The following is a 27,596-nucleotide window of genomic DNA, read 5'->3' on the forward strand; positions in this document are numbered from 1 at the left end:
ACATCTAAAGCCTTTCTTTTGGGGTGCTGCTACAGGCCACCAAGTGCTCACAGTCAGTATCTAAATAATATGTGTGAAATGCTTGATAGTGTATGTGATGTAAACAGAGAGGTCTACTTTCTTGGAGATCATACAAAAGATTTTGCTGTGACTCTTAGGTGGATGATGTTAAAAATATTTACTGGCCTGATGTGATTAATAAGGAGCATCCAGACGCTGCACTTGATGAATTTATGAAATTGCTTCTTCCAATTATATATAAACATGCACCTGTTAACAAACGTACTGTTAGATCTGTTAAGGCTCAATGGATTGATGAGGAATTGAAAAACTGTATGACTGAAAGAGATGTGGCAAAATGGGTGGCTAATAAGTCTGGCTGCACATCTGACTAGATGACATACCACAAATTGAGAAATTATTTGAGTAATCTCAACAAAAAGAAGAAGAAACTGTATTATGAAGCCAAGATAGATCAATGATATAAAGATTGATGGAAGAAAAATTGAATACTTTAAATTAAATTACTTCAACTCCATCTTTTATTGAATCAGATAGCTTATTCATCACAAAACCATTTGATGTTGCTATTTAGTTTAATGATTACTTCACTGGCAAAGTAGGCAAATTTAGGCAGGAAATGCCAACAATGAACAGTGAGCCATCGTATTCATGCTTAAAAGAAAAGCATTGTAAGTTTGAATTTTGGAAAGTTAGCGTGAGAGAGGTGGAAAGATTATTGTTCAATAATGACAAACCTCCTGGCATTGATAACTTATAGCCAATCATATCTGTCATATCTTTATTCTGAGCCTAGATTAAAGTTTTTTTTCCTTAGGCCTGGAGGGAAGCTAAAGTAATTCCTTTACCCAAGAGTGGTAAAGCGGCCTTCACTGGTTCTAAAAGCAGACCAATCAGCTTGCTGCCAGATCTTAGCAGACTATTGGAAAAAATTGTGTTTGACCAAATAGAATGCCATTTGTCTGTAAACAAATGAACAACAGCATGACTTTCAGCAAGCTTATAGAGAAGGGCAGTGAACATGTACTGCACTGACACAAATGACTGATGACTGGTTGAAGGAAATTGATAATAAGAAGATTGTGGGAGCTGTACTGTTAGATTTCAGAGCAGCCTTTGATATTATTGACCATAACCTGTTGATGAGAAAACCTATGTATTATGGCTTTCCAACCTTTGCCATATTGTGGATTCAGAGCGACATGTATCTATCTAATAGAAGGGTTTTCTTTAATGGAAGCTTCTCTATTGTCAAACATGTAAAGTGTGGAGTACCGCAGGGCATCTTTTTAAGCCCTCTACTCTTTTCTATTTTTGCCAATGACCTGCCACTGGCATTAAACAAGGCATGTGTATCCATGTATGCTGATGTTTCAACCATATACGCATCAGTAACAACTAGAGGTCGACCGATTAATCGGGGCCAATTTCAAGTTTTCATAACAATCGGAAATCTGTATTTTTGGGCGCCGATTTCTGTTTTTTATATATATATTTTTTATACCTTTATATAACTAGGCAAGTCAGTTAAGAACACATTCTTATTTTCAATGATGGCTTAGGAACGGTGGGTTAACTGCCTTGTTCAGGGGCAGAGCGACAGATTTTCACCTTGTCAGCTCAGGGGATCCAATCTTGCAGTTAACTAGTCCAACGCTCTAACCATTGCACTCCATGAGTAGCCTGCCTGTTACGCGAATGCAGTAGAAGCCAAGGTAAATTACTAGCTAGCATTAAAACCTGTTGCGGATTGTGGTCCCTGTACAGGAACCAAAATCTGTGGAAATTTCAGAGCACCACCTTTAGTACTCGATAAAACTCAAACTTTCATTAAAACACACATGCAAGGTACTCAATTGAAGCTAAACTCGTTGTGAATCTAGCCAACATCAGATTTGTAAAATACTTTTCGGCGAAAGCATGAGAAGCTATTATCTGATAGCATGCACCCCCCGAAATACCTGAACGAGACCTAAACAAAAGATTTAGCGGTAGCCGGCGCTACACAAAACGCAGAAATAAAATATAAAACATTCATTACCTTTGATGAGCTTCTTTGTTGGCACTCCTATATGTCCCATAAACATCACAATTGGGTCTTTTTCTCGATTAAATCCGTCATTGTATACCCAAAATGTCCATTTATAAAGGCCGGTCTGATCCAGGAAAATTCACCTTTACAAGACGCAACGTCACTTTTAAAATGAAAAAAGTTGCCTATAAAATTTTACAAATCACTTCAAACTACTTTTGTAAACCAACTTTAGGTATTAATAAACGTCAATAATCGATCAAATTGATCACGGGGCGATCTGTATTCGATAAAAGCAAGTCTTGAAATCATCATCCATTTTTTCACTTTCATAACTTCCTCCGGTGCACCCCAGGACAGGAAGTGCCTATATGTCATCCCACCAAGGATAAACCAGCAATGAAATACTGGCGACATCGTGTGGAAGCTGTAGGAATTGTAAACGGAACCTCATCTATTTTCTATCACCTTAGACAATACATTGACTGGCGGATTAATATTTTTTTTGTGTTTTTGGTGAACAGTTTTCCCTGGGATTTTTACTCCTTAACACGTTCTGTTATAGCCACAGACATGATTTAACCAGTTTTAGAGACTTCAGAGGGTTTTCTATACACACATACTTATCATATGCATATACTATATTCCTGGCATGAGTAGCAGGAAGTTGAAATGTTGCGCGATTTTTAACAAAAAGCTGCGAAAATTCGCATCATCCCTAACAGGTTTTAAACTTATCTTATAAAAAACAATCAATCATAATCAGTAGTTATAACTACTAATCCAGTTTAGCAGGCAATATTAACCAGGTGAAATTGTGTCATTTCTCTTGCGTTCATTGCACGCAGGCAGAGTCAGGGTATATGCAACAGTTTGGGCTGCCTGGCTCATTGCGAACTAATTTGCAAGGTTTAGCTGGCCCAGACCAAAGCGGCACGTCTTGCTCTTCATTGTAATCAAAGGTCTAACATTAATACTATGCATGCCAGTCTCTCTTGACTGAGATTTGGGAAAAGACTAACTGCGTCACTTCTTGTTTCTATAAGAAACAATGTGTTGGAAATTCCTAATTGTTTGTACAGTCAACTTACACACAGCACTGACACACACACTTACCCCACCAGATATGCCACCAGGGGTTTCTCCCAGTCCTCAGGTCCAGATTATATTCAATAAATATACAGTATTAGACAGAGCAATGAGTGCATGGAACGCCCTTTCATTTTATATAGCGGAAGTGAACAGCAAACCTGGTTTTAAAAAACAAATTTAGCAACACCTCAAGGCATAACGCCTCTCCCCCATGTGACCTACTTGTTGTGTGCATGTACTGTTATGTATGTATAACTGATAGATTCACACACACACACTGCATATTCATGTTTTTAAATGTAGAGTACCTGTAAAAAGTTTGGACACACCTACTCATTCCAGGGTTTTAATTTGGAATTTTTTCTATTTTCTACATTGTATAATAATAGTGAAGACATCAGAGCTATGAAATAACACATAGGGAATAATTTAGTAACCATAAAAGTGTTAAATAAATCGAAGTCTATTTTATATTTGAGATTCTTCAAAGTGGATGACAGCTTTGCACACTCTTGGCATTCTCTCAACCAGATTCATGAGATAGTCAGTCACCTGTAATGCATTCCAATTATGAAGTGTGCCTTGATTAAAAGTTCATTTGTGCAATTTCTTTCCTCCTTAATACGTTTGAGCCAATCAGTTGTGTGGTGACAAGGTACACAGAAGATAGCCCTATTTGGTAAAAGAGCAAGTCCATATTATGGCAAGAACAGCTGAAATAAGCAAAGAGAAATGACAGTCCATCATTACTTGAAGACATGAAGGTCAGTCAATCCGGAACATTTCAAGAACTTTGAAAGTTTCTTTAAGTGCAGTCGCAAAAACCATCAAGTACTATGATGAAAATGGCTCTCACGGGGACCGCCACAGGAAAGGAAAACCTCTTCTGCAGATAATAAGCTATGGTCCTTCTGTAGCTCAGTTGGTAGAGCATGGCGCTTGTAATGCCAGGGTAGTGGGTTCGATTCCCGGGACCACCCATACGTAGAATGTATGCACACATGACTGTAAGTCGCTTTGGATAAAAGCGTCTGCTAAATGGCATATATTATATTATATTATAAGTCCATTAGAGATAACTGCAACTCAGATTGGAGCCCAAATAAATGCTTTACAGAGTTCAAACAACAGACACATCTTGTCACGTTCGTTAGAATAAATATCGGACCAAGGCGCAGTGGATGTTGAGTTCCACATAATTTAATGAATAAAGTGAAACTTAGCAAAGACAAAAACAAATAACAGTAAACGAACCGTGACTACAGAGATGCTACGTGCACTAACTCAAAACAATATCCCATAAAACACAGGTGGAACAATTCTACTTAAATATGATCTCCAATAAGAGACAACGATAACCAGCTGCCTCTAATTGGGAACCATATCAAGCACACCAACCTAGAAATATGAAAACTAGAATGCCCACATAGAAATAATAAACTAGAATACAACATACATATACTAAATCACCCCCTAGTCACACCCTGACCTACTATACCATAGAGAAACAATGGTTCTCTATGGTCAGGGCATGACACATCTCAACATCAACTGTTCAGGTGAGACTGCATGAATCAGGCCTTCATGGTCGAATTGCTGCAAAGAAACCACTGCTAAAGGACACCAATAAGAAGAAGAGACTTGCTTGGGCCATACGAGCAATGGACATTAGACCGGTGGAAATCTGTCCTTTGGTCTGATGAGTCCAAATTTGAGATTTTTGGTTCCAACTGCTGTGTCTTTGTGAGATGCAGAGTAGGTGAACGGATGATCTCCACATGTATGGTTCCCACCGTGAAGAATGGTGTCACGCCCTGGCCTTAGTATTCTGTGTTTTCGTTATTATTTTGGTTAGGCCAGCGTGTGACATGGGGATTTATGTGGTTTGTTTTCTCTGGGGTTGTTTGTAGTTATGGGATTGTGGTTAGAGTAGTACTCTAGGTAAAACTCCTGTCTTTGTGTTTGTGGCACCAGATAGGACTGCTTCAGTTTTTTCACGGTTCTTGTTTTGTAGATTGTTGTATTTTCATCTTTATTAAAGCTGTACAAAAATAACCACGCTGCATTTTGGTCCGCCTCTCTTTCACCAGAAGAAAACCGTTACATAATCACCCATAAACCAAGGACCAAGCGGCGTGGTAAACAGAGGCAGCAGCAGCAGCAGTGGGAGAGGCTGCACTATTTGGAGAAATGGACTTGGGAGGAGATCCTTGACGGGAAAGGACCCTGGGCAGAGCCAGGGTAATATTGCCGCCCCAAAGCCGAGCTGGAGGCAGCGAAAGCAGAGAGGTGGCATTATGAGGAGCTAGCACGGCAGAGCGGCTGGAAGCCCGAGAGGCAGCCTCAAAAATGTATTGGGCGGGGGCACAGGGAGAGTGTGGCAGAGTCTGGAGCCAGACCTGAGCCAACTCCCCCTGTTTACCGTAAGGAGCCATGGATGTTATCGGAGCTATCGGCGAAGCTGAGGGCTGAGTCTGAGAGGGTTGATGAGTTATTGGACAGACTGGAGGAGAGTGAACGGATGGGAGATGAGGAGACACTCGAGGAGGTGTTAATAGAATTGGGGGAGTGTGAAGAAAGAGAGCAGTTGATTTGGTGTAGTATGCAAGGCATTCACCCTGAGGTGCGTGTCCCCAGCCCGGTACCACCAGTGCCGGCACCCCGCACCAGGCAGTCTCTCCATCCCATCAACACAGGTGCTCCCGCCTGTCCGGCTCTACCAGATTTTCCGCCCCTCAGTCCAGAGGCGCCAGAGCCCCACAGTCCAGAGGCGCCAAAGCCCGCCAGCGCCACTCAGTCCAGAGGCGCCAGAGCCCCTCAGTCCTAAGGCGCCAGAGCCCCTCAGTCCAGAGGCGCCAGAGCTCCTCTGTCCAGCACTGCCAGAGCCTTCCTCCTCTCCAGCGTTGCCGGAGTCTGTCCGTCTGCCCAGCGCCATCTGAGCTGTCCGTCTGTCCAGCGCTGTCGGAGCCTACCTCCTCTCCAGCGCAGCCGGAGTCTCTGGCCTGTCCGGTGCTGCCAGAGCTCCCGCCCCTCATTCCAGAGGCGCCAGTGCCCCTCATTCCAGAGGCGCCAGAGCCCCTCATTCCAGAGGCGCCAGAGCCCCTCATTCCAGAGGCGCCAGAGCCCCTCATTCCAGAGGCGCCAGAGCTCCTCAGTCCAGCGCTGCCAGAGCCTTCCTCTCCAGCGTTGCCGGAGCTTCCCGTCTGCCCAGCGCCATCAGAGTCGCCAGTCTGCCCAGCGCCGCCTGAGCCGCCAGTCTGCCCAGCGCCACCAGTGCCGCCAGTCTGCAAGGAGCCGCCAGTGCCGCCAGTCTGTAAGGAGCCGCCAGTGCCGCCAGTCAGCCAGGAGCCGCCAGTCAGCCAGGAGCCACCAGTCAGCCAGGATCCGCCAGAGCCGCCAGTCTGCCAGGATCCGTTAGATCCGCCAGTCAGCCAGGATCCTCCAGTCAGCCAGGATCCACCAGTCAGCCAGGATCCGCCAGAGCCGCCAGTCTGCCAGGATCCGTTAGATCCGCCAGTCAGCCAGGATCCGCCAGTCTGCCAGGAACCGCCAGTCAGCCAAGATCCTCCAATCAGCCAGAACTGCCAGTCAGCCAGGATCTGCCAGAACTGCCAGTCAGCCAGGATCTGTCGGAACCACCAGTCAGCCAGGAGCCGACAGTCAGCCAGGATCCGCCAGAGCCGCCAGTCTGCCAGGATCCGTTAGATCTGCCAGTCAGCCAGGATCTGCCAGTCAGCCAGGATCTGCCAGAGCCGTCAGTCAGCCAGGATCCGCCAGTCTGTCAGGATCCGCCAGTCAGCCAAGATCCTCCAATCAGCCAGAACTGCCAGTCAGCCAGGATCTGCCAGAACCGCCAGTCAGCCAGGATCTGTCGGAACCACCAGCCAGCCAGGATCTGCCAGATCCATCAACCTGCCCGAGCTTCCTCTCGGTCCCGAGCTTCCTCTCCGAGCTTCCTCTCGGTCCCGAGCTTCCTCTCGGTCCCGAGCTTCCTCTCGGTCCCGAGCTTCCCCTCGGTCCCGAGCTAGCCCCCGGTCCTGAACTTCCTCAGTCGTGAGGCACTCCTCAGTCCAGGTGGGCCCTTTGTTGGGGTTAGTAGGCCTGGGTCGGCGGCGAGGGTCGCCAATCAAGGGACATGAAGGAGGTGGACAGAGACTGTTGGAATGGGGTCCACGTCCAGCGCCAGAGCCGCCACCGTGGACAGACGCCCACCCAGACCCTCCCCTATGGATTTAGGTGGCGGCCGGGAGTCCGCTCCTTTGGGGGTACTGTCACGCCCTGGCCTTAGTATTCTGTGTTTTCGTTATTATTTTGGTTAGGCCAGGGTGTGACATGGGGATTTATGTGGTTTGTTTCGTCTGGGGTTGTTTGTAGTTATGGGATTGTGGTTAGAGTAGTACTCTAGGTAAGTCTATGGTTGCCCAGAGTGGTTCTCAATCAGAGGCAGGTGTTTATCGTTGTCTCTGATTGGGAACCATATTTAGGCAGCCATATTCTTTAGGTCTCTTGTGGGTGATTGTTCCTGTCTTTTTGTTTGTGGCACCAGATAGGACTGTTTCGGTTTTTTCACGGTTATTGTTTTGTAGATTGTTGTATTTTTCATCTTTATTAAAGATGTACAAAAATAACCACGCTGCATTTTGGTCCGACTCTCTTTCACCAGAAGAAAACCGTTAAACATGGAGGAGGAGCTGTGATGGTGTGGGGGTGCTTTGCTGGTGACACTGTCTGTGATCTATTTAGACTCCAAGGAACACTTAACCAGCATGGCTACCACAGCATTCTGCAGCTATACGCCATCCCATCTGGTTTGCGCTTAGTGGGACTATCATTTGTTTTTCAACAGGACAATGACCCAACACACCTCCAGGCTGTGTAAGGGCTATCCAAGAAGGAGAGGGACGGAGTGCTACATTAGATGACCTGGCATCCATAATCACCCAACCTCAACCCAATTGAGATGGTTTGGGATGAGTTGGACCACAAAGTGAAGGAACATAAGCCAACAAATGCCCAGCATATGTGGGAGTTCCTTCAAGACTGTTGGAAAGCATTCCAGGAGAAGCTTGGATTTGTTTAACACTTTTTTGGTAACTACATGATTCCATATGTGTCCTTTCATAGTGTTGATGTCTTCACTATTAATTGACAATGTAGAAGGAAAAAAAACCTTGAATGAGTAGTTGTGTACAAACTTTGAACTGGTGATGTATGTAAATTGTAGTCTTTTTTGACAGTAATGGCTTTTTCGTTATGTGTCCGACCCCAGCAAGACTAGTTGTTGCCATTGTCATCAGCTGATGGGGATCCTAATACATCAAAAATCGAATCAAATCAAAATGACATAATACATTTGACATCACCGGGACCTATTGCTCCCATTCGTCACACTGGAGCATATAAAAGTGTAAATAAAAATGTTTTCCCCCGAAAGTCAGGTGGATCAGTGAACTTTGAGGTGATTAAAAATCCCTATGGCAAGGACTTACCCAAGTCTGACTAGGACTCCATCCCGCAACACACAAGACCCAAATCTCTAGCAAAACATACAACTGAAGAACGGCTAAATAATTCAAGGTTGACCCCATTGCACAGTTAAAACGTATGCTATTAATACACTGAACCCTGTCATGTTGCTTAGCCCACTGTTTCCATGACGATGGTACTGTATAGCACATAAAAGGGGATCCCAATAGGTCCTGTAAGCCTATATTGTTGACTCTACACTCTACAGTACATGCAGTTTGGCTTGTGGACCCTCATCCTTCTCTAGTGAGCCCAGCTTGGTGACACCATGTGACTGAGGGGCAGTCCCAGGTAGAGGTGGCTATCATGTTGGCTGTGTTTGAACATAACCATATACAGTCTCCCTAATGTCCCCATGGCCTGGTCCCCTCAGCCTGTATTTAGTCCTGCTGTGGCTCAGTCTTCCACTAATGAATGATTCAACTGCCAAGCACAACACCACTGTACTGAGGACAAGGAGATAGGGGGAGCGAGAGAGAGGAACATGGAGAGAGGATAGATGAGTGGAAGATGTATAGATACTGGAAAGAGAATAGGTATAACAATTAAGGCAGAGAGAAATAAAAAAAGAGAGAGAGAGAGACAAAGAGAGAGAGCGTGCAGCGAGGGGCTTGTAGATAGCTGGGAGTGCCAGCTAGCCCAGTGTTGTGGAAGTAACTAGTGTTTTCCATTAGTGCCAGCTGTCGGCTAATCAGCCGGTTACAGACTCATTTTCAGCCAGCTACATTTTCCACTTCATATTAACTAGGCTACTTTTCATTTCAATTTCAATAATTCTAGCCCTCTCCCGCTAGAATGAATGATATGCACCTTGTAGCAATCTATTGATAAGATAAGCACCTGTAAGTCACAAAACCAACAATCACTGGAGAACGCAGCAGAGAGGAAGAGGCAAAGCGAGTGGTTTCACTCGCCAAAATCTGTCCAAAATAAGCGCAATGTGTTTCTATAGGCTTATTTTGGACCTAAGCTTGTCGCCTGCCTTCCCGCCTTTGGGACAACGACTCCCATTGCTAGGGTGGTCCAACCAGAGGTCATTATATACAGACCTCTGGTTGTTGTCAAATTTATTTACACGGAGGGAGAGAATGTAATGTATTTATTATGGATCCCCATTAGCTGCTGCCAAGGAAGCAGCTACTCTTCATGGGGTCCAGCAAAATTTCACAACACATTAAATGTGTGTCACCAGACCACTACTCTGCTACCACATATCTACAATGGAAAAGCCATGTGTACGTGTGTGTATAGTGCATATGTTATCATGTGTGTGTATGCATGTGTCTGTGCCTGTGTGTGTCCCTCTTCACAGTACCCGCTGTTCCATAAGGTGTATTTTTATGTTTTTTAAATCTGATTCTACTGCATCAGTTACCTGATGTGGAATAGAGTTCCATGTAGTCATGGCTCTATGTGCGCTTCCCATAGTATGTTCTGGACTTCTGGTGGCATGTCTTGTGGGTGTCTGAGCAGCATGCTAGCAGTTTAAACAGACAGGTCAGTGAATTCAACATATCAATACTCACAAATACAAGTAGTCACAAAGTCAATCTCTCCTCTACTTTGAGCCGGGAGAGATTGACATTCATGTAATGAATGTTAGCTCTTCATGTACATTTAACAGCCAGCCGTGCTGCACTGTTCTGGGTCATTTGTAATTTTCCTCACCACACAACTGGACAGTAGTCCAGGTGCGACAAAACTAACGACAAGTTGAAATCCACAACTTAGCCTAATTATTGTTTTCTATTGTGTGTTTAACATAGCCAACCAGCCACACAGTCGTGTCGCATAGAACGCTATTTACTGTGTGATGATTGACAACTGAACAGCCTCCTATTGTCCCTAGAATTTCTAAGCAAACAGCTGGAGGCAGGGCTTTCTCTTGTAGAGCTCCATTTTTATGGAACGGTCTGCCTACCCATGTCAGAGACGCAAACTCGGTCTCAAACATTAAAAATTTACTGAAGACTCATCTCTTCAGTGGGTCATATGATTGAGTGTAGTCTGGCCAAGGAGTGGGAAGGTGAACGGAAAGGCTCTGGAGCAACGAACCGCCCTTGCTGTCTCTGCCTGGCCGGTTCCCCTCTTTCCACTGGGATTCTCTGCCTCTAACCCTATTACAGGGGCTGAGTTACTGGCTTACTGGGGCTCTCTCATACCGTCCCTGGGAGGGGTGCGTCCCTGAGTGGGTTGAGTCACTGATGTGATCATCCTGTCTGGGTTGGCGTCCCCCTCCCCCTTGGGTTGTGCCGTGGCGGAGATCTTTGTGGGCTATACTCAGACTTGTCTCAGGATGGTAAGTTGGTGGTTGAAGATATCCCTCTAATGGTGTGGGGGCTGTGCTTTGGCAAAGTGGGTGGGGTATATCCTTCCTGTTAGGCCCTGTCTGAGGGTGTCCTCGGATGGGGCCACAGTGTCTCCTGACCCCTCCTGTCTCAGCCTCCGTATTTATGCTGCAGTAGTTTATGTGTCGGGGGGCTAGGGTCAGTTTGTTATATCTGGAGTACTTCTCCTGTCCTATTCGGTGTCCTCTGTGAATTTAAGTGTGCTCTCTCTAATTCTCTCTTTCTCTCTTTCTTTCTCTCTCTCGGAGGACCTGAGCCCTTGGACCATGCCTCAGGACTACCTGACATGATGACTCCTTGCTGTCCCCAGTCCACCTGGCCGTGCTGCTGCTCCAGTTTCAACTGTTCTGCCTTATTATTATTGGACCATGCTGGTCATTTATGAAAATTTGAACATCTTGGCCATGTTCTGTTATAATCTCCACCCGGCACAGCCAGAAGAAGACTGGCCACCCCACATAGCCTGGTTCCTCTCTAGGTTTCTTCCTAGGTTTTGGCCGAGTTTTTCCTAGCCACCGTGCTTCTACACCTGCATTGCTTGCTGTTTGCGGTTTTAGGCTGGGTTTCTGTACAGCACTTTGAGATATCAGCTGATGTACAAAGAGCTATATAAATACATTTGATTTGATATGCTGCCACTGTTTTGAACAAATTATTTTATATGATTTAGAAAGAGCAACCAGCTCACGTCACGAACGAACAAAGGAGTGCACCAGGGAGAATGCAAAAAACATGCAGGTGCACATTATCTAACTGGGGATAGCTAGCTAACACAATGTCACAAAACATGAGGCACTAGCCAGTTAACTTTCCTTTTGAAATAACTTAATATTTCATAGTTAGATATTATTTTATAAACACTTGAAATTGACATGGAAGCTAAATAGCTAGCAAGCTACCAGCTAGCTATAGCTAGTTAGCTGAATATCAAATGTAGATATACTGGTTAATTTGACAACAAAAATCTACAAAACCATGTATCTCAAAATTACTGTAGCTTGCTAATTAATTTGAACATGACTAGAACAGAACCAGAAGTTCTGAATGAACGGATGCACATTTGAGTGCCCCAGGACAGTTAATTTACTTTGTTTTATAATTTCTGCTACATTGGGGCAGTTCCCCCTCATAGAAAATAGCTGGGAAAACAATCCAAGCAATGTTCGCACGGCCTTTGCGCCCACTGAGGCGGAGATGCTGCTGCTGGCAGTCACTGAGTCGTAACTGAACGGCTTGTTTTGAACAATATATTTTTGAAATAGGAAAATGTACACATTTACCGTACTTTCAAGAGTGTTTAAAACATAATCCATGAATGATATAATGTATACTGTACATAAATATATATATTTTTTAATTGGGGGGGGCATCGCCCCTAATACCCAACTAATGTAAAACTGACTGAATAAAGTCTATCTCCTATATTTCTTTGCAATTCATCATGCAGTATGGTTATATTATATGCCCATGATATCGCATCAGGACAAATAAAGTAAAGGATTTCCTAGGTTTTCTTTCCTAGGATGTCAGGGCTTGCCAGACAGTGAAGTGAGTGATTCTCTTCAGTCAGTGTAGCCTACTGAATCGCACCGGTGAGAGAGTTCATACATTTTCAGTCATTTAAATTGTAAAGTCATGTTTTTCTACACAGTAATACATATTTTTCCAATCTGGTAGGTAAACTCTGTATAGTAAGCAATAATTTAGCTGTGTATTTCAGATGGAATCAAGGCATAAGACCATTTTGTCAACCGATATTTCTTTAGTCAAGCAGTAACAAAAAATATATATAATTTCATGGTGAACAAGACACCTGTCTGTTCTACGCCTGTCCTCCATTGTGGAAGCCGTGGGGATGGCATAGTCCATCTCTAAGACGTGCTACTGCAATTGTATTTGGTTATATTATGTAAGAACAATGGCCTAACACTAATAAAACTAATATTGTTTTGTAACAAATGCGCTTTCTTCTGCATTGGATAGCGGTCGGTCGCTGTCTGCGGTTCTGAAACATCAGAGCGCTAATTGGCACCTTTTCATAGACCATGTTGCTATGTGTATAACAGCAAAGCTAACCAGCATATTGATGTAGAAAACAATGCGATGGAGGAAGCAGGGGAGTTAGCTGACGAGGAAACAGCACTTGCCTTAAATGTGTAAGAAAAGTGAGGAGAGAGGAAACGCCATCTTAATTAGATCTATAATCAATAGCCTAACTTAAATGTGCCTGGCTTTATAAATCATCCATATATATCTATAGAAATAAGACAGATCCTGCTTCTGTTTGAGTGTTTGTTTAATAGCCTACTGATTCCGTGAGGTTTGGCAACCATTACGTCAGATCAAAAAATTCATAGAAATTGACTGTTTTTAGTCTTCGCGATGCTGTAATAAAGGCTTTGCACTATTTTCCCGTTAGAACATCCTCTCTGGTATTACTTAATTTAGTGTTGTTTACACTCTTCCAAATGATCAGAAACAATTTATTTGGAATAATAATAACCCTCCGCTTTCTTGATATCCTTCTTATTGTTATTATTATTATGATCATCATTATAATAATAAGTAATGTCATTAGGCTTATATTTCAATACTTATATAGGCTACTGTATCAATCAATCATGAATTTGTTAATGTCATCACAGAGCATATGAGTCATTCATGATTTTAAATGCAGCCAAGCACTTAATTTAAAATAAAATAAAGCAACTTTGAATAATTAGCGTAAACAATAAATAAACTGTTCCATTTCGTAAATTGCATTCACTAACTTTAGTCTTTGCTGTAATAAAGGCTTTACAAAAAAAAAACATTTACAACAGACTCTCTGGTACACTTCTAATTTATTTAGTGTTGTTTACATTGTTCCAAACCATCATTAAAATGTTATTGTAATCTAACAGCACATGTTTCGCACACATAATATGCATGCAACATCCAACTTACCCCCTGAGCAACCAGTAAACATTCCCCCTTTCAAGTTCGTTTGTCTAGTCCTCAACATCCATTTTGCTTTCACATGTGTTCAGAGTTTGTAATAACCAATTTATTGATGTGATTATGATATGCTATAGGTCAGACCATTTGGTCACGTGCATGCGATGCATACATGTGTCACGTAAAGAAAGCAAGGGTTGAGGCAGCTTCAGCAACATGGACAGCACGATAAACATTGTTGAAGTTCTGTAGTGGTTGTTGCAGCATGGAGGAAAGAGAGACAACGGGTGCTAGTCACCTTTATTTATCCAGGTAGGCTCACTTGCTGTCATTATTTTTAACAGCGCAGCAAATCTGAGCAAGTCAAATCATTTGAGGTCGGACTTGTCATTTATGTGTCTTCATTATTTAATCAAACAGAGCCCTTAAAGCATCAGACAATCTCAGTGCAAATAGTTAATTTGATTAAAACACAAACTCAGCAAAAAAAGAAACATCATCTCACTGTCAACTACGTTGATTTTCAGCAAACTTAACATGTGTAAATATTTGCATGAACATGACACAATTAAACAACTGAGACAAAGGGGGAGCCCTTAAAGGAGGGGGGGGGGTCAAAATCAAAAGTAATAGTCAGTATCTGGTGGCCACCAGCTGCATTGAGTACTGCAGTGAATCTCCTCATGGACTGCACCAAATTTGCCAGTTCTTGTTGTGAGGTGTTAACCCACTCTTCCACCAAGGCACCTTTATTTATCCAGGTAGGCTATTTGAGAACAAGTTCTCATTTACAACTGCGACCTGGCCAAGATAAAGCAAAGCAGTGCGACAAAAACAACAACACAGAGTTACACATGGGATAAACAAACATACAGTCAATAACACAATAGAAAAATGTGTATACACTGTGTGCAAATGAAGTAAGGTGGCAATAAATAGGCCATAGTGGCAAAGTAATTACAATTTAGCAATTAACACTGGAGTGATAAATGTGCATATGAGGATGTGCAAGTAGAAATACTGGTGTGCAAAATAGCATAAATAAATAAATAAAATATGAGATGAGGTATGTTGTTGGTTGGAAGGGATATTTACAGATGGGCTGTGTACAGCTGCAGCGATCGGTAAACTGCTCTGACAGCTGATGCTTAAAGTTAGTGAAGGAGATATGTCTCCAACTTCAGTCATTTTTGCAATTCGTTCCAGTCACAGGCAGCAGAGAACTGGAAGGAAAGGCGGCCAAACAAGGTGTTGGCTTTGGGGATGACCAGTGAAATATACCTGCTGGAGCGCGTGCTATGGGTGGGTGTTGCTATGGTGACCAGTGAGCTGAGATAAGGCGGAGCTTTAACTAGCAAAGACGTATAGATGACCTGGAGCCAGTGGGTTTGGCGATGAATATGTAGCGAGGACCAGCCAACAAGAGCATACAGGTCGCTGTGGTGGGTTGTATATGGGGCTTTGGTGACAAAACGGATGGCACTGTGATAGACTGCATCCAATTTGCTGAATAGACTGTTGGAGGCTATTTTGTAAATGACATCGACGAAAACAAGGATCGGTAGGATAGTCAGTTTTACGAGGGTATGTTTGGCAGCAAGAGTGAAGGAGGCTTTAATGCGAAATAGGAAGCTGATTCTTGATTTAATTTTGGATTGGAGGTGATTAATATGAGTATGGGAGGAGAGTTTACAGTCTAGCCAGACAACTAGGTATTTATAGTGGTCCACATTTTCTAAGTCAGAACTGTCCAGAGTAATGATGCTAGTCGGGCAGGCAGGTGTGGTTGAAGAGCATGCATTTAGTTTTACTAGCATTTAAGAACAGTTGGAGGCCACGGAAGAAGTGTTGTATGGCATTGAATCTCTTTTGGAGGTTTGTTAACACAGTGTCCAAAGAAGAGCCAGATGTATAGAGAATGGTGATGTCTGCATAGAGGAGGATCAAAGAATCACCCGCAACAAGAGCGACATCATTGATATATACAGAGAATAGAGCCTGATAATTAAACACTGTGGCACCCCCATAGAGACTGCCAGAGGTCCAGGCAAACAAGCCATCCCATTTGACACACTGCACTCTACCTGAGAAGTAGTTATTGAACCAGGCGAGGCAGTCATTAGAGAAACTAAGGCAGTTGAGACTGCCGATAAGAATACGGTGATTGACAGAGTCGAAAGCCTTGGCCAGGTCGATGACGACGGCATCACAGTACTGTATTTTATTGATGGTGGTTATGATTTCGTTTAGGATCTTGAGAGTGTCTGAGGTGCACCCGTGACCAGCTCGGAAACCGGATTGCATAGCGGAGAATGTACGGGGGGATTCGAAATGGTCGGTGATCTGTTTGTTCACTTGACTTTCGAAGATTTTAGAAAGCAGGGCAGGATGGATTTAGGTCTGGAACAGTTTGGGTCTAGAATGTCTCTCCCTTTGATGAGGGGGATGACCGCGGCCGAGTTCCAATCTTTAGGAATCTTAGACGATACGATGTTGAAGAGACTAGTAATAGGGGTTACAACAATGGCGGCAAATACTTTTAGGAAGAGATGGTCTAGATTGTCTAGCCCAGCTGATTTGTAGGGATCCAGATTTTGCAGCTCTTTCAGAATATCAGATGTCTGGATTTGTGGACAGGGGAAGCGGAGGGGCTTGGGCCAGTTGCTGCGGGGGGTGCACAGCTGTTGGCCGGAGTTGGGGTAGCCAGGTGGAAAGCATGGCCAGCTTTTTGCTTATTGAAAATCTCAATTATCGTGGATTTTTCGGTGGTGACAGTGTTTCCTAGCCTCAGTGCAGTGGGCAGCTGGGAGGAGGTGCTCTTACTCTCCATGGACTTTACAGTGTTCCAGAACTCTTTGGAATTAGTGCTGCAGGATGCAAATTTCTGTTTAAAAAGCTAGCCTATGCTTTCCTAACTGAATGTGCGTTTTGGTTCTTGACTTCCCTGAAAAGATGCATATTGCGGGGACTATTCGATGCTAGTGCAGTACGCCACAGGGTGTTTTTTTGACAATGGCATGCTTATTTAAGATGGTGAGGAGAGCACTTCAAATCAAATCAAATCAAATTGTATTTGTCACATACACATGGTTAGCAGATGTTAATGCGAGTGTAGCGAAATGCTTGTGCTTCTAGTTCCGACAATGCAGTAATAACCAACAAGTAATCTAACTAACAATTCCTAAACTACTGTCTTATACACAGTGTAAGGGGATAAAGAATATGTACATAAGGATATATGAATGAGTGATGGTACAGAGCAGCATAGGCAAGATACAGTAGATGGTATCGAGTACAGTATATACATATAAGATGAGTATGTAAACAAAGTGGCATTGTTAAAGTGGCTAGTGATACATGTATTACATAAGGATGCAGTCGATGATATAGAGTACAGTATATACGTATGCATATGAGATGAATAATGTAGGGTAAGTAACATTATATAAGGTAGCATTGTTTAAAGTGGCTAGTGATATATTTACATCATTCCCATCAATTCCCATTATTAAAGTGGCTGGAGTTGAGTCAGTGTCAGTGTGTTGGCAGCGGCCACTCAATGTTAGTGGTGGCTGTTTAACAGTCTGATGGCCTTGAGATAGAAGCTGTTTTTCAGTCTCTCGGTCCCAGCTTCGATGCACCTGTACTGACCTCGCCTTCTGGATGATAGCGGGGTGAACAGGCAGTGGCTCGGGTGGTTGATGTCCTTGATGATCTTTATGGCCTTCCTGTAACATCGGGTGGTGTAGGTGTCCTGGAGGGCAGGTAGTTTGCCCCCGGTGATGCGTTGTGCAGACCTCACTACCCTCTGGAGAGCCTTACGGTTGAGGGCGGAGCAGTTGCCGTACCAGGCGGTGATACAGCCCGCCAGGATGCTCTCGATTGTGCATCTGTAGAAGTTTGTGAGTGCTTTTGGTGACAAGCCGAATTTCTTCAGCCTCCTGAGGTTGAAGAGGCGCTGCTGCGCCTTCTTCACGATGCTGTCTGTGTGAGTGGACCAATTCAGTTTGTCTGTGATGTGTATGCCGAGGAACTTAAAACTTGCTACCCTCTCCACTACTGTTCCATCGATGTGGATAGGGGGGTGTTCCCTCTGCTGTTTCCTGAAGTCCACAATCATCTCCTTAGTTTTGTTGACGTTGAGTGTGAGGTTATTTTCCTGACACCACACTCCGAGGGCCCTCACCTCCTCCCTGTAGGCCGTCTCGTCGTTGTTGGCAATCAAGCCTACCACTGTTGTGTCGTCGGCAAACTTGATGATTGAGTTGGAGGCGTGCGTGGCCGCGCAGTCGTGGGTGAACAGGGAGTACAGGAGAGGGCTCAGAACGCATCCTTGTAGGGCCACGGTGTTGATGATCAGAGGGGAGGAGATGTTACCTACCCTCACCACCTGGGGGCGGCCCGTCAGGAAGTCCAGTACCCAGTTGCACAGGGCGGGGTTGAGACCCAGGGTCTCGAGCTTGATGACGAGCTTGGAGGTTACTATGGTGTTGAATGCCGAGCTGTAGTCGATGAACAGCATTCTCACATAGGTATTCCTCTTGTCCAGATGGGTTAGGGCAGTGTGCAGTGTGGTTGAGATTGCATCGTCTGTGGACCTATTTGGGCGGTAAGCAAATTGGAGTGGATCTAGGGTGTCAGGTAGGGTGGAGGTGATATGGTCCTTGACTAGTCTCTCAAAGCACTTCATGATGACGGAAGTGAGTGCTACGGGGCGGTAGTCGTTTAGCTCAGTTACCTTAGCTTTCTTGGGAACAGGAACAATGGTGGCCCTATTGAAGCATGTGGGAACAGCAGACTGGTATAGGGATTGATTGAATATGTCCGTAAACACACCGGCCAGCTGGTCTGTGCATGCTCTGATGGCGCGGCTGGGGATGCCGTCTGGGCCTGCAGCCTTGCGAGGGTTAACACGTTTAAATGTCTTACTCACCTCGGCTGCAGTGAAGGAGAGACCGCATGTTTTTGTTGCAGGCCGTGTCAGTGGCACTGTATTGTCCTCAAAGCGGGCAAAAAAGTTATTTAGTCTGCCTGGGAGCAAGACATCCTGGTCCGTGACTGGGCTGGATTTCTTCCTGTAGTCCGTGATTGACTGTAGACCCTGCCACATGCCTCTTGTGTCTGAGCCGTTGAATTGAGATTCTACTTTGTCTCTGTACTGACGCTTAGCTTGTTTGATAGCCTTGCGGAGGGAATAGCTGCACTGTTTGTATTCGGTCATGTTACCAGACACCTTGCCCTGATTAAAAGCAGTGGTTCGGCTTTCAGTTTCACGCGAATGCTGCCATCAATCCACGGTTTCTGGTTAGGGAATGTTTTAATCGTTGCTATGGGAACGACATCTTCAACGCACGTTCTAATGAACTCGCACACCGAATCAGCGTATTCGTCAATGTTGTTATCTGACACAATACGAAACATGTCCCAGTCCACGTGATGGAAGCAGTCTTGGAGTGTGGAGTCAGCTTGGTCGGACCAGCGTTGGACAGACCTCAGCGTGGGAGCCTCTAGTTTTAGTTTCTGTCTGTAGGCAGGGATCAGCAAAATGGAGTCGAGGTCAGCTTTTCCGAAAGGGGGGCGGGGCAGGGCCTTATATGCGTCGCGGAAGTTAGAGTAACAATGATCCAAGGTTTTTCCACCCCTGGTTGCGCAATCGATATGCTGATAAAATTTAGGGAGTCTTGTTTTCAGATTAGCCTTGTTAAAATCCCCAGCTACAATGAATGCAGCCTCCGGATAAATGGTTTCCAGTTTGCAAAGAGTTAAATAATGTTCGTTCAGAGCCATCGATGTGTCTGCTTGGGGGGGGATATATACGGCTGTGATTATAATCGAAGAGAATTCTCTTGGTAGATAATGCGGTCTACATTTGATTGTGAGGAATTCTAAATCAGGTGAACAGAAGGATTTGAGTTCTTGTATGTTTCTTTCATCACACCATGTCTCGTTAGCCATGAGGCATACGCCCCCGCCCCTCTTCTTACCAGAAAGGTGTTTGTTTCTGTCGGCGCGATGCATGGAGAAACCCGTTGGCTGCACCGCTTCGGATAGCGTCTCTCCAGTGAGCCATGTTTCCGTGAAGCATAGAACGTTACAGTCTCTGATGTCCCTCTGGAATGCTACCCTTGCTCGGATTTCATCAACCTTGTTGTCTAGAGACTGGACATTGGCAAGAAGAATGCTAGGGAGTGGTGCACGGTGTGCCCGTCTCCAGAGTCTGACCAGAAGACCGCCTCGTTTCCCTCTTTTTCTGAGTCGTTTTTTTTTGGGTCGCTGCATGCGATCCATTCCGTTGTCCTGTTTGTAAGGCAGAACACAGGATCCGCGTCGCGAAAAACATATTCTTGGTCGTACTGATGGTGAGTTGACGCTGATCTTATATTCAGTAGTTCTTCTCGACTGTTTGTAATGAAACCTAAGATGACCTGGGGTACTAATGTAAGAAATAACACGTAAAAAAACAAAAAACTGCATAGGTTCCTAGGAACGCGAAGTGAGGCGGCCATCTCTGTCGGCGCCGGAAGAACCAGGCATCCTCTACTGATGGGATGAGGTCAATATCCTTCCAGGATACCCCGGCCAGGCCTGTTTGCAGAAGTGTTTTTGGGAGCGTTTGACAGTGATGAGGGGTGGTCGTTTGACTTCGAACCCATAACGAAAGCAGGCAACGAGGCAGTGATCACTGAGATCTTGGTTGAAAACAGCAAAGGTGTATTTAGGGGGAAAGTTGGTCAGTATGATATCTATGAGGTGCCCATGTTTATGGATTTGGGGTTGTACCTGGCAGGTACCTTGATAGTTTGTTTGAGATTGAGGGCATCTAGCTTAGATTGTAGGACGGCCGGGGTGTTAAGCATATCCCAATTTAGGTCACCTAACAGTACGAACTGTGATGATAGATGGGGCAAATCAATTCACATATGGTGTCCAGGGCACAGCTGGGAGCTGAGCGGGGTCTATAACAAGCGGCAACAGTGAGGGACTTATTTCTGGCGAGATGGATTTTTAAAAGTAGAAGCTCGAACTGTTTGGGCATAGACCTGGATAGTATGAAAGAACTCTGCAGGCAATCTTTACAGTAGATTGCAACCTCGCACACTTTAGCAGATCTATCTTGATGTAAAATGTGGTAATTGGGGATGGAAATTTCAGAATTTTTGCTGACATTCATAAGCCAGGATTTAGACAGGGCTAGGACATCAGGGTTGGCGGAGTGTGCTAAAGCAGTGAATAAAGCAAACTTAGGGAAGAGGCTTCTATGTTAACATGCATGAAACCAAGGCTTTTACGGTTGCAACAAATGAGAGCGCCTGGGGACATACAGGACCTGGGTTAACCTCTTCATTACCAGAGGAACAGAGGAGGAGTAGGCTGAGGATGAGACTAAAGGCTATAAGAACTGGTTGTCTGTTGCGTTGGGAACAGAGAAGAAAAGGAGCAGATTTCTGGGCGTTGTAGAATAGATTCAGGGCATAATGTACAGACAAGGATAAGGTAGGTTGCGAGTACAATGGAGGTAAACCTAGGCATTGAGTGATGATGAGAGAGGTTGCATCTCTGGAGGCGCCAGTTAAGCTAGTTGCGGTCTCCGCATGTGTGGGGGGTGGGACAATGGGGCTGAGGCATGTTGAGCGGGACTAGGGGCTCCACAGTAAAATAAAACAATTAGAGCTAACCTAAACAACAGTATACAAAGCATATAGACCTTAGAGAGAGGCATAACGCAATTACAGGTGTTGATTGGGAGATCAAAGACAACAACGGGTGAGACAACGGGTAAACAGCTAAGACAACAACAAAGGGTAGATGGTGATGAATGGGCAGAGAGGGTCAGTTAGCTACATACAGGGCCTGAGTTCGAAGCTGGGGCCGACAGATAGACAAAATTAAGTACCGTGTTAATGAACAGTCCAGCAGTCATCAGATGTGTAGCCGAGTGATCATAGGGTCCAATGAGCAGCAATAGATGAAACAGGGAGCCCTTCGGTAGTCGTTACTATGCTAGGCGAGCAGGAGACACAGTGTTCAGAAAAGCTAGCGGGCCGGGGATAGCAGATGGGACTTCACCGACATCCACGACGCAGAGGCCGGTTGAGAGCACATCGGCCGAATTACGTCAGCCGACCAGCAGACCAGTCGTGATGGATCGGCGGGGCTCCGTGTCGACAAAGAGTCCAGGCCAATTGGCAAGAGAGGTATTGTAATTGGTGTACTTTGTTTGCTAGCTCGAGGCTAATTCGTGCTTGCTTCTGGACAAGGCCACAATAGCCACTCGGTAGCTGCTAGCTGTGATGATCCGGTGTAATGGTCCAGGGCTTGTGGCAGGAATCCAGTGATGTAGTGGGAAAAAAGCAGTCTGATATGCTTTGGGCTGATATCGCGCTGTGTAGACTGGCAGGTATTATCCGGGCTTAAGCGACTGGTGTCTGAGCTAAAGGTAAATACCACTAGCACTGGCTAACAATGACAAAATAGCTAGTAGCTAATTAGCTGGCTAGCTTCTGATGGCTAGCTCCTGATGGAGGTTACAGTTATAAGGATCCGTACCACATTGGATGAGGCAGGTTGCCGTAAGGTATATTTAATCCAAATATGGACAAAATAGATATAAAATAAATATATTGAAATTATAAAAAAAACTGAATATTTACACGGGACAAAAACGAGACAAAAACAAGTCTTACTGCTACGCCATCTTGGAATACATGAGGGAGGAGGATGTCTTCCCTGTAGCTCACAACGTTGAGATTGCCTGCAATGACAACAAGCTCAGTCCGATGATGCTGTGACACACCGCCCCAGACCATGACGGATCCTGCACCTCCAAATAGATCCCGCTCCAGAGTACAATCCTCTGTGTAACGCTCATTCCTTTGACGATAAACGCGAATCCGACCATCACCCCTGGTGAGACAAAACCGCGTCTCGTCAGTGAAGAGCACTTTTTGCCAGTCCTGTCTGGTCCAGCGACGGTGGGTTTGTGCCCATAGGTGACATTGTTGCCAGTGATGTCTGGTGAGGACCTGCCTTACATCAGGCCTACAAGCCCTCAGTTCAGCCTATTGTGGACAGTCTGAGCACTGATGGAGTGATTGTGGGTTGCTGGTGTGGGTTGCTGGTGTAACTCGGCCAGTTGTTGTTGCCATCCTGTACCTGTCCCGCAGGTGTGATGTTCGGATGTACTGTGCCTGTGCAGGTGTTGTTACACGTGGTCTGCCACTGCGAGGACGATCAGCTGTCCGCCCTGTCTCCCTGTAGTGCTGTCTTAGGTGTCTCACAGTACGGACATTGCAATTTATTGCCCTGGCAACATCTGCAGTCCTCATGCCTCCTTGCAGCATGCCTAAGGCACATTCACACAGATGAGCAGGGACCCTGGGCATCTTTCTTTTGGTGTTTTTCAGAGTCAGTAGAAGGGTCTCGTTAGTGTCCTAAGTTTTCATAACTGTGACCTTAATTGCCTGCTAGTCTGTAAGCTGTTAGTGTCTAAGGATCCGCCCCTTTTTTTCAATTTTTGACCTAAAATGACATACCCAAATCTAACTGCCTGTAGCTCAGGCCCTGAGGCAAGGACAAGCATATTATTGGTACCATTTAAAAGAAACACTTTGAAGTTTGTGGGAATGTGAAAGGAATGTAGGAGAATATAACACAATAGATCTGGTAAGAGATACTACAAAGAAAAAATCAACTGTTCTTTTGTATTTTTTTTGTACTATCATCTCTGAAATTCAAGAGAAAGGCCATAGTTTATTATTCCAGCTCAGGTGCTATTTAGATTTTTGCCACTAGATGACAGCAGTGTATGTGCAAAGTATTAGACTGATCCAATGAAGCATTGCATTTCTGTTAAAAAAATTGTATCGAGACTGCCCAAATGTGCCTAATTTGTTCATTAATAACTTTTCATGTTCAAAATTGTGCACTCTCCTCAAATAATATGGTATTATTTCACTGTAAAAGCTACTGTAAATTGGACAGTGCAGTTAGATTAACAAGAATTTAAGCTTTCTGTCAATATCAGATATGTCTATGTCCTGGGAAATGTTCTTGTTTCTTACAACTTCATGCTAATCGCATTAGCCTACAATAGTTCAACCGTCCCGTGGAAGGGACACCGATCCCGAAGAAGTTTTAACGACCATTCCACAGATGCATGTTCATTAATTGTTTAGGGTTCATTGAACAAGCATGGGAAACAGTGTTTAAACTCTTTACAATGAAGATCTGTGAAGTTATTCAGATTTTTATGAATTATCTTTGAAAGAAAGGGTCCTGAAAAAGGGACGTTTCGTTTTTTTTGCTGAGTTTATGATGTGTCTATACGTGGAAAAATACACGTTTTAACATTTCGACCAACCGATTGGTCAAAAGAACGGTCGATTTAAGATTTTTTTTTTGTCGGTGACAGCCCTAATTAGAATGTACCAGAGTCCACCAAAGTAGAGCTCCTTCGGCAAAACATTGAGGGGGTTGGGGGGGGCTATTCTATGTACCTGTGGAAAACAGAGTAACAGATTTCTCATGTCAACATGACCAAAATACTACAAACGACCAAATAAACTACAAACAAGCCAAGACTAAGAAGCTACTGTAGCATTCTACTATAAAATGTAACTGCCCAATGCCTGTGGTACTACTACTACTACGCACATAGATCTGAAATGCTACCCACTCCCTTAAGCAGACTGGCTTAATGACACTAATGCTCATGGTGCGCTTGCGAGCAGTCATCCTCACAATTGTGAGGAGGTAGTTGGAAAGGAGACCATGGGGTTGCTATAGATACCCTTTTTTACAGGTAGAATATTGGAGGTAAAAGTGCTAAGCTTCCACAAACCTAATTTGCACCATTACAATGCCACTGTTTTCAGATCCCAGAGTATCAGATGTTCTTTAGAGTATTATAAGTGTGAGCAAGCAGAACAGCAGTGTAAGCAAATGCTCCTTATTTCATCTGTTATTCAAACAGGCAGGAATAATTAAATGAGTAAATTAATCTATCAAAGATACGCAGTCTGCAAACACTGATACAGATACTACAGGATTAGTGGGAAGAGACAGGATGTTTTTTGGTGCTTACGCCTCTCTTACACACTGTACTGTACTCCACACGTGTCTGTGTGCACACAGAAATGCATCTACATGCTGTGCTGACGAGCAAATGCATCATGGATGGGATTCAGTGTGTGTCTGTGTGTTGGCAAATGTAAAGTGCATGCATGCTTGTGCATATGTGCTTGTGGGTGTCAGCACATGGATGTAAGTGTGTGTGTATGCCCAAGCATGCGTGTGACTATTCCGAGCCCTCTCCCTGGCTGTGTGTCCTCAGGAACATTGAGATTAGTCAAGGCTGTCTTTTTGCTGGCAGACTATTCCTCAATTAATCTCAAGAGAAGAGGGGGGAAAATCATCCAGCTGGGGATTCAAAATAGAAGTTTAGTCCCCCCCCCTCTCCCTTCATCCCTCCTCTTTCCCCCCTCACCCCCTGGCATCCGGATGAGCTCAGCTGGCAGTGGCTACCAGTCTGCGCAGAAAATAGAGGGATGAAGAACAGAATGAGGAAGAAGAGGCGGTGGGTGCCCACGAGCCACTAATGTCATTGCTGCTGCTGTTGTTTGAGATTTCACACCAACAGAACGAGAGAAAGAGAATCATGCCTGTGGAAATACTGCAGACTGAGAATTTAGGTTATATACCCTCCCTCACATCTACACTCATCTTCCGTTGGTCCCTTTCACACGCCCACGCAAAAAGACACACACACTTACATATACATCCTTAGTCAATATAATTGTGACTAGAGCCAATTATTTACTTTCAGCTTTGTTTCTAGAACCTGCCTCCACCTATGAGAAGAGAGCAGTAGTCCTGACCAGAATAAATGCAGTTATGATGTAGTAAGTGGAGAAAGGCAATATTTCCAAAAGCCTACTCCTACCTGTCCCCCCAAAAATGTAAAGCAGTCAGTCTTTATGTTGTAGAAGCGGAATCTACATCCAGTAAATCTATGGTACAACACAGTATTGGGATCAAATAACATTTCTGCTGAGGAGACTCCCATTGTCTCCATGGCAACCCCTTGGCCAGGCAAAGGGAGAGGTTCAGGTTACACAACCAACATCCAAAATAAGGAAAAGACACAACACACACACAATTACATTGTACATTGTTTCGATAGTATAGAGACAGGTATTATAGATAATTTACATTTTGTGTCTACGGAGCTGACATGACAGGCCTTAATGACCACACAGACCACACACAGCTATGAAAAACAGGTGGCAGCGTACAATGAAGAAGAGCGTGACAATGCAGGAGCGCCCAGCTACTGTGTCCCAGTAGAGTCACAATGTGCTATTGCACCCCTCCATCTCTCAGCTCTCCTCCGGCACAGTAAATGGACTTCCCTCAGCCAGCCACAGACATACAACCACACACATGCTCAGAACACAGGCACGACACCCAAGGGATAGAGGGAGGGATAAAGGGAGGAAGAGGACGAGTGAGAGAGAGCGAGAGACGATGCAGTAGTTAGTGGAAGCAGAGTGGTGATGAAGAAGCAGTATTTACCGTATCTGCTGGCTAGCTAGCACTGTAGCATTGTGACTGAGATGCTGCTAGTGTTCCTTCCTCTTATCTTGGAAGGCTAAATGTCAGGCGGCTGCATCAGCAGCAGCAGCTCCTGGGCCTGCGTCTCTCCCTCCCTCCCTCCCTCTCTCTCTCTCTCATTCCGCCCGACTCTCTCTTCCCCCCTGTCTCTCTCTCTCTCTCTGCCTCCTGTCTCTCTCTCTCTGCCTCCTGACTCTCACTCTCTGTTTCTCTCTCTTCCCTCTCTTTCTCTCACGCTCTCTGGTTGTGCAGCTAGCTACAGAATCCCCGGTGCTGTATTCATCTCCTACCAGCAGCAGTAACAGCAGTGTTCCGGGAGCTGTCCTTATAGGGGGAAGCTGCCCTGCCTGCCGGGGGCTGGGCTTCCAGTGGGCTGGCTGCCTGACTGACTGAAGGCTGGAGATGTTTGCTGAGGGGTTGGTCTGAGGCTGGATAGACCCCTCCTCCGATCCCTTCCTCCCCTTCATGCAGCTGTGGAGCGGGCATAGTCGATGGGGTGGGGCTAATTGGGCAGGGCTTTATTGGTACTGCTCTCTGTCACACACACAAGCAAGCAAACACTCAATGCTAATTGCTAGCATGCTAAAAGTGTATGCTGCCTGTGACTGCAGCAGGAGGGGCAGAATTGGTGGAACCAGTTTGACTGTAGACACATAGCCTACTGTAGTTCTCAGTCAGAATGGGCGGAACCTGTTCAGTACCTCCAGGATTCTGTGATTGCAATTATTTTTTTCGAAATCAAATTTGACCAATCACTGCACTTTTTCCGCATAAAACAGTCAAATCATCACAATTTCATCACATAAAACTGACCCATCACACACAGTACAAAATGAGGGCTCGCAGTTTCAACTGATCACTGCACATTTACCGCATAATATGGTTCAATCAAACCACACGTCAAGAAATGTTTCCCTCTTCAGCGCATTTTCACAAAAAATTGAACAACATGAGAGAAAAGAGAAACCTGTACACTGCTCTTGCTAGTATCACTGTTCTTTACTATGCTTTACGTATCAGCCTCAAGG

General features: G+C 44.8%; 1 protein-coding gene across 9 annotated transcripts in view; it reads right to left on the bottom strand.

Annotated features, from left to right (window-relative positions):
• The window catches only part of LOC118385358 (RIMS-binding protein 2-like), a 118,398-nt gene that overhangs the window by 60,857 nt on the left and 29,945 nt on the right, over positions 1 to 27,596 (bottom strand). The window contains exon 1 of one of the 9 annotated variants that reach the window (XM_052521292.1): positions 26,530 to 26,928. The exons of the other annotated variants lie outside the window; for them this stretch is intronic. The gene's annotated coding sequence lies outside the window, so the exon portion shown is untranslated. Of the gene's footprint in view, positions 1 to 26,529; positions 26,929 to 27,596 lie in introns of those variants that run through there. 9 annotated transcript variants of the gene reach the window in all.

This window comes from Oncorhynchus keta, chromosome 6 (assembly GCF_023373465.1).
Source record: "Oncorhynchus keta strain PuntledgeMale-10-30-2019 chromosome 6, Oket_V2, whole genome shotgun sequence".
NCBI classification, from domain to species: Eukaryota; Metazoa; Chordata; class Actinopteri; order Salmoniformes; family Salmonidae; genus Oncorhynchus; species Oncorhynchus keta.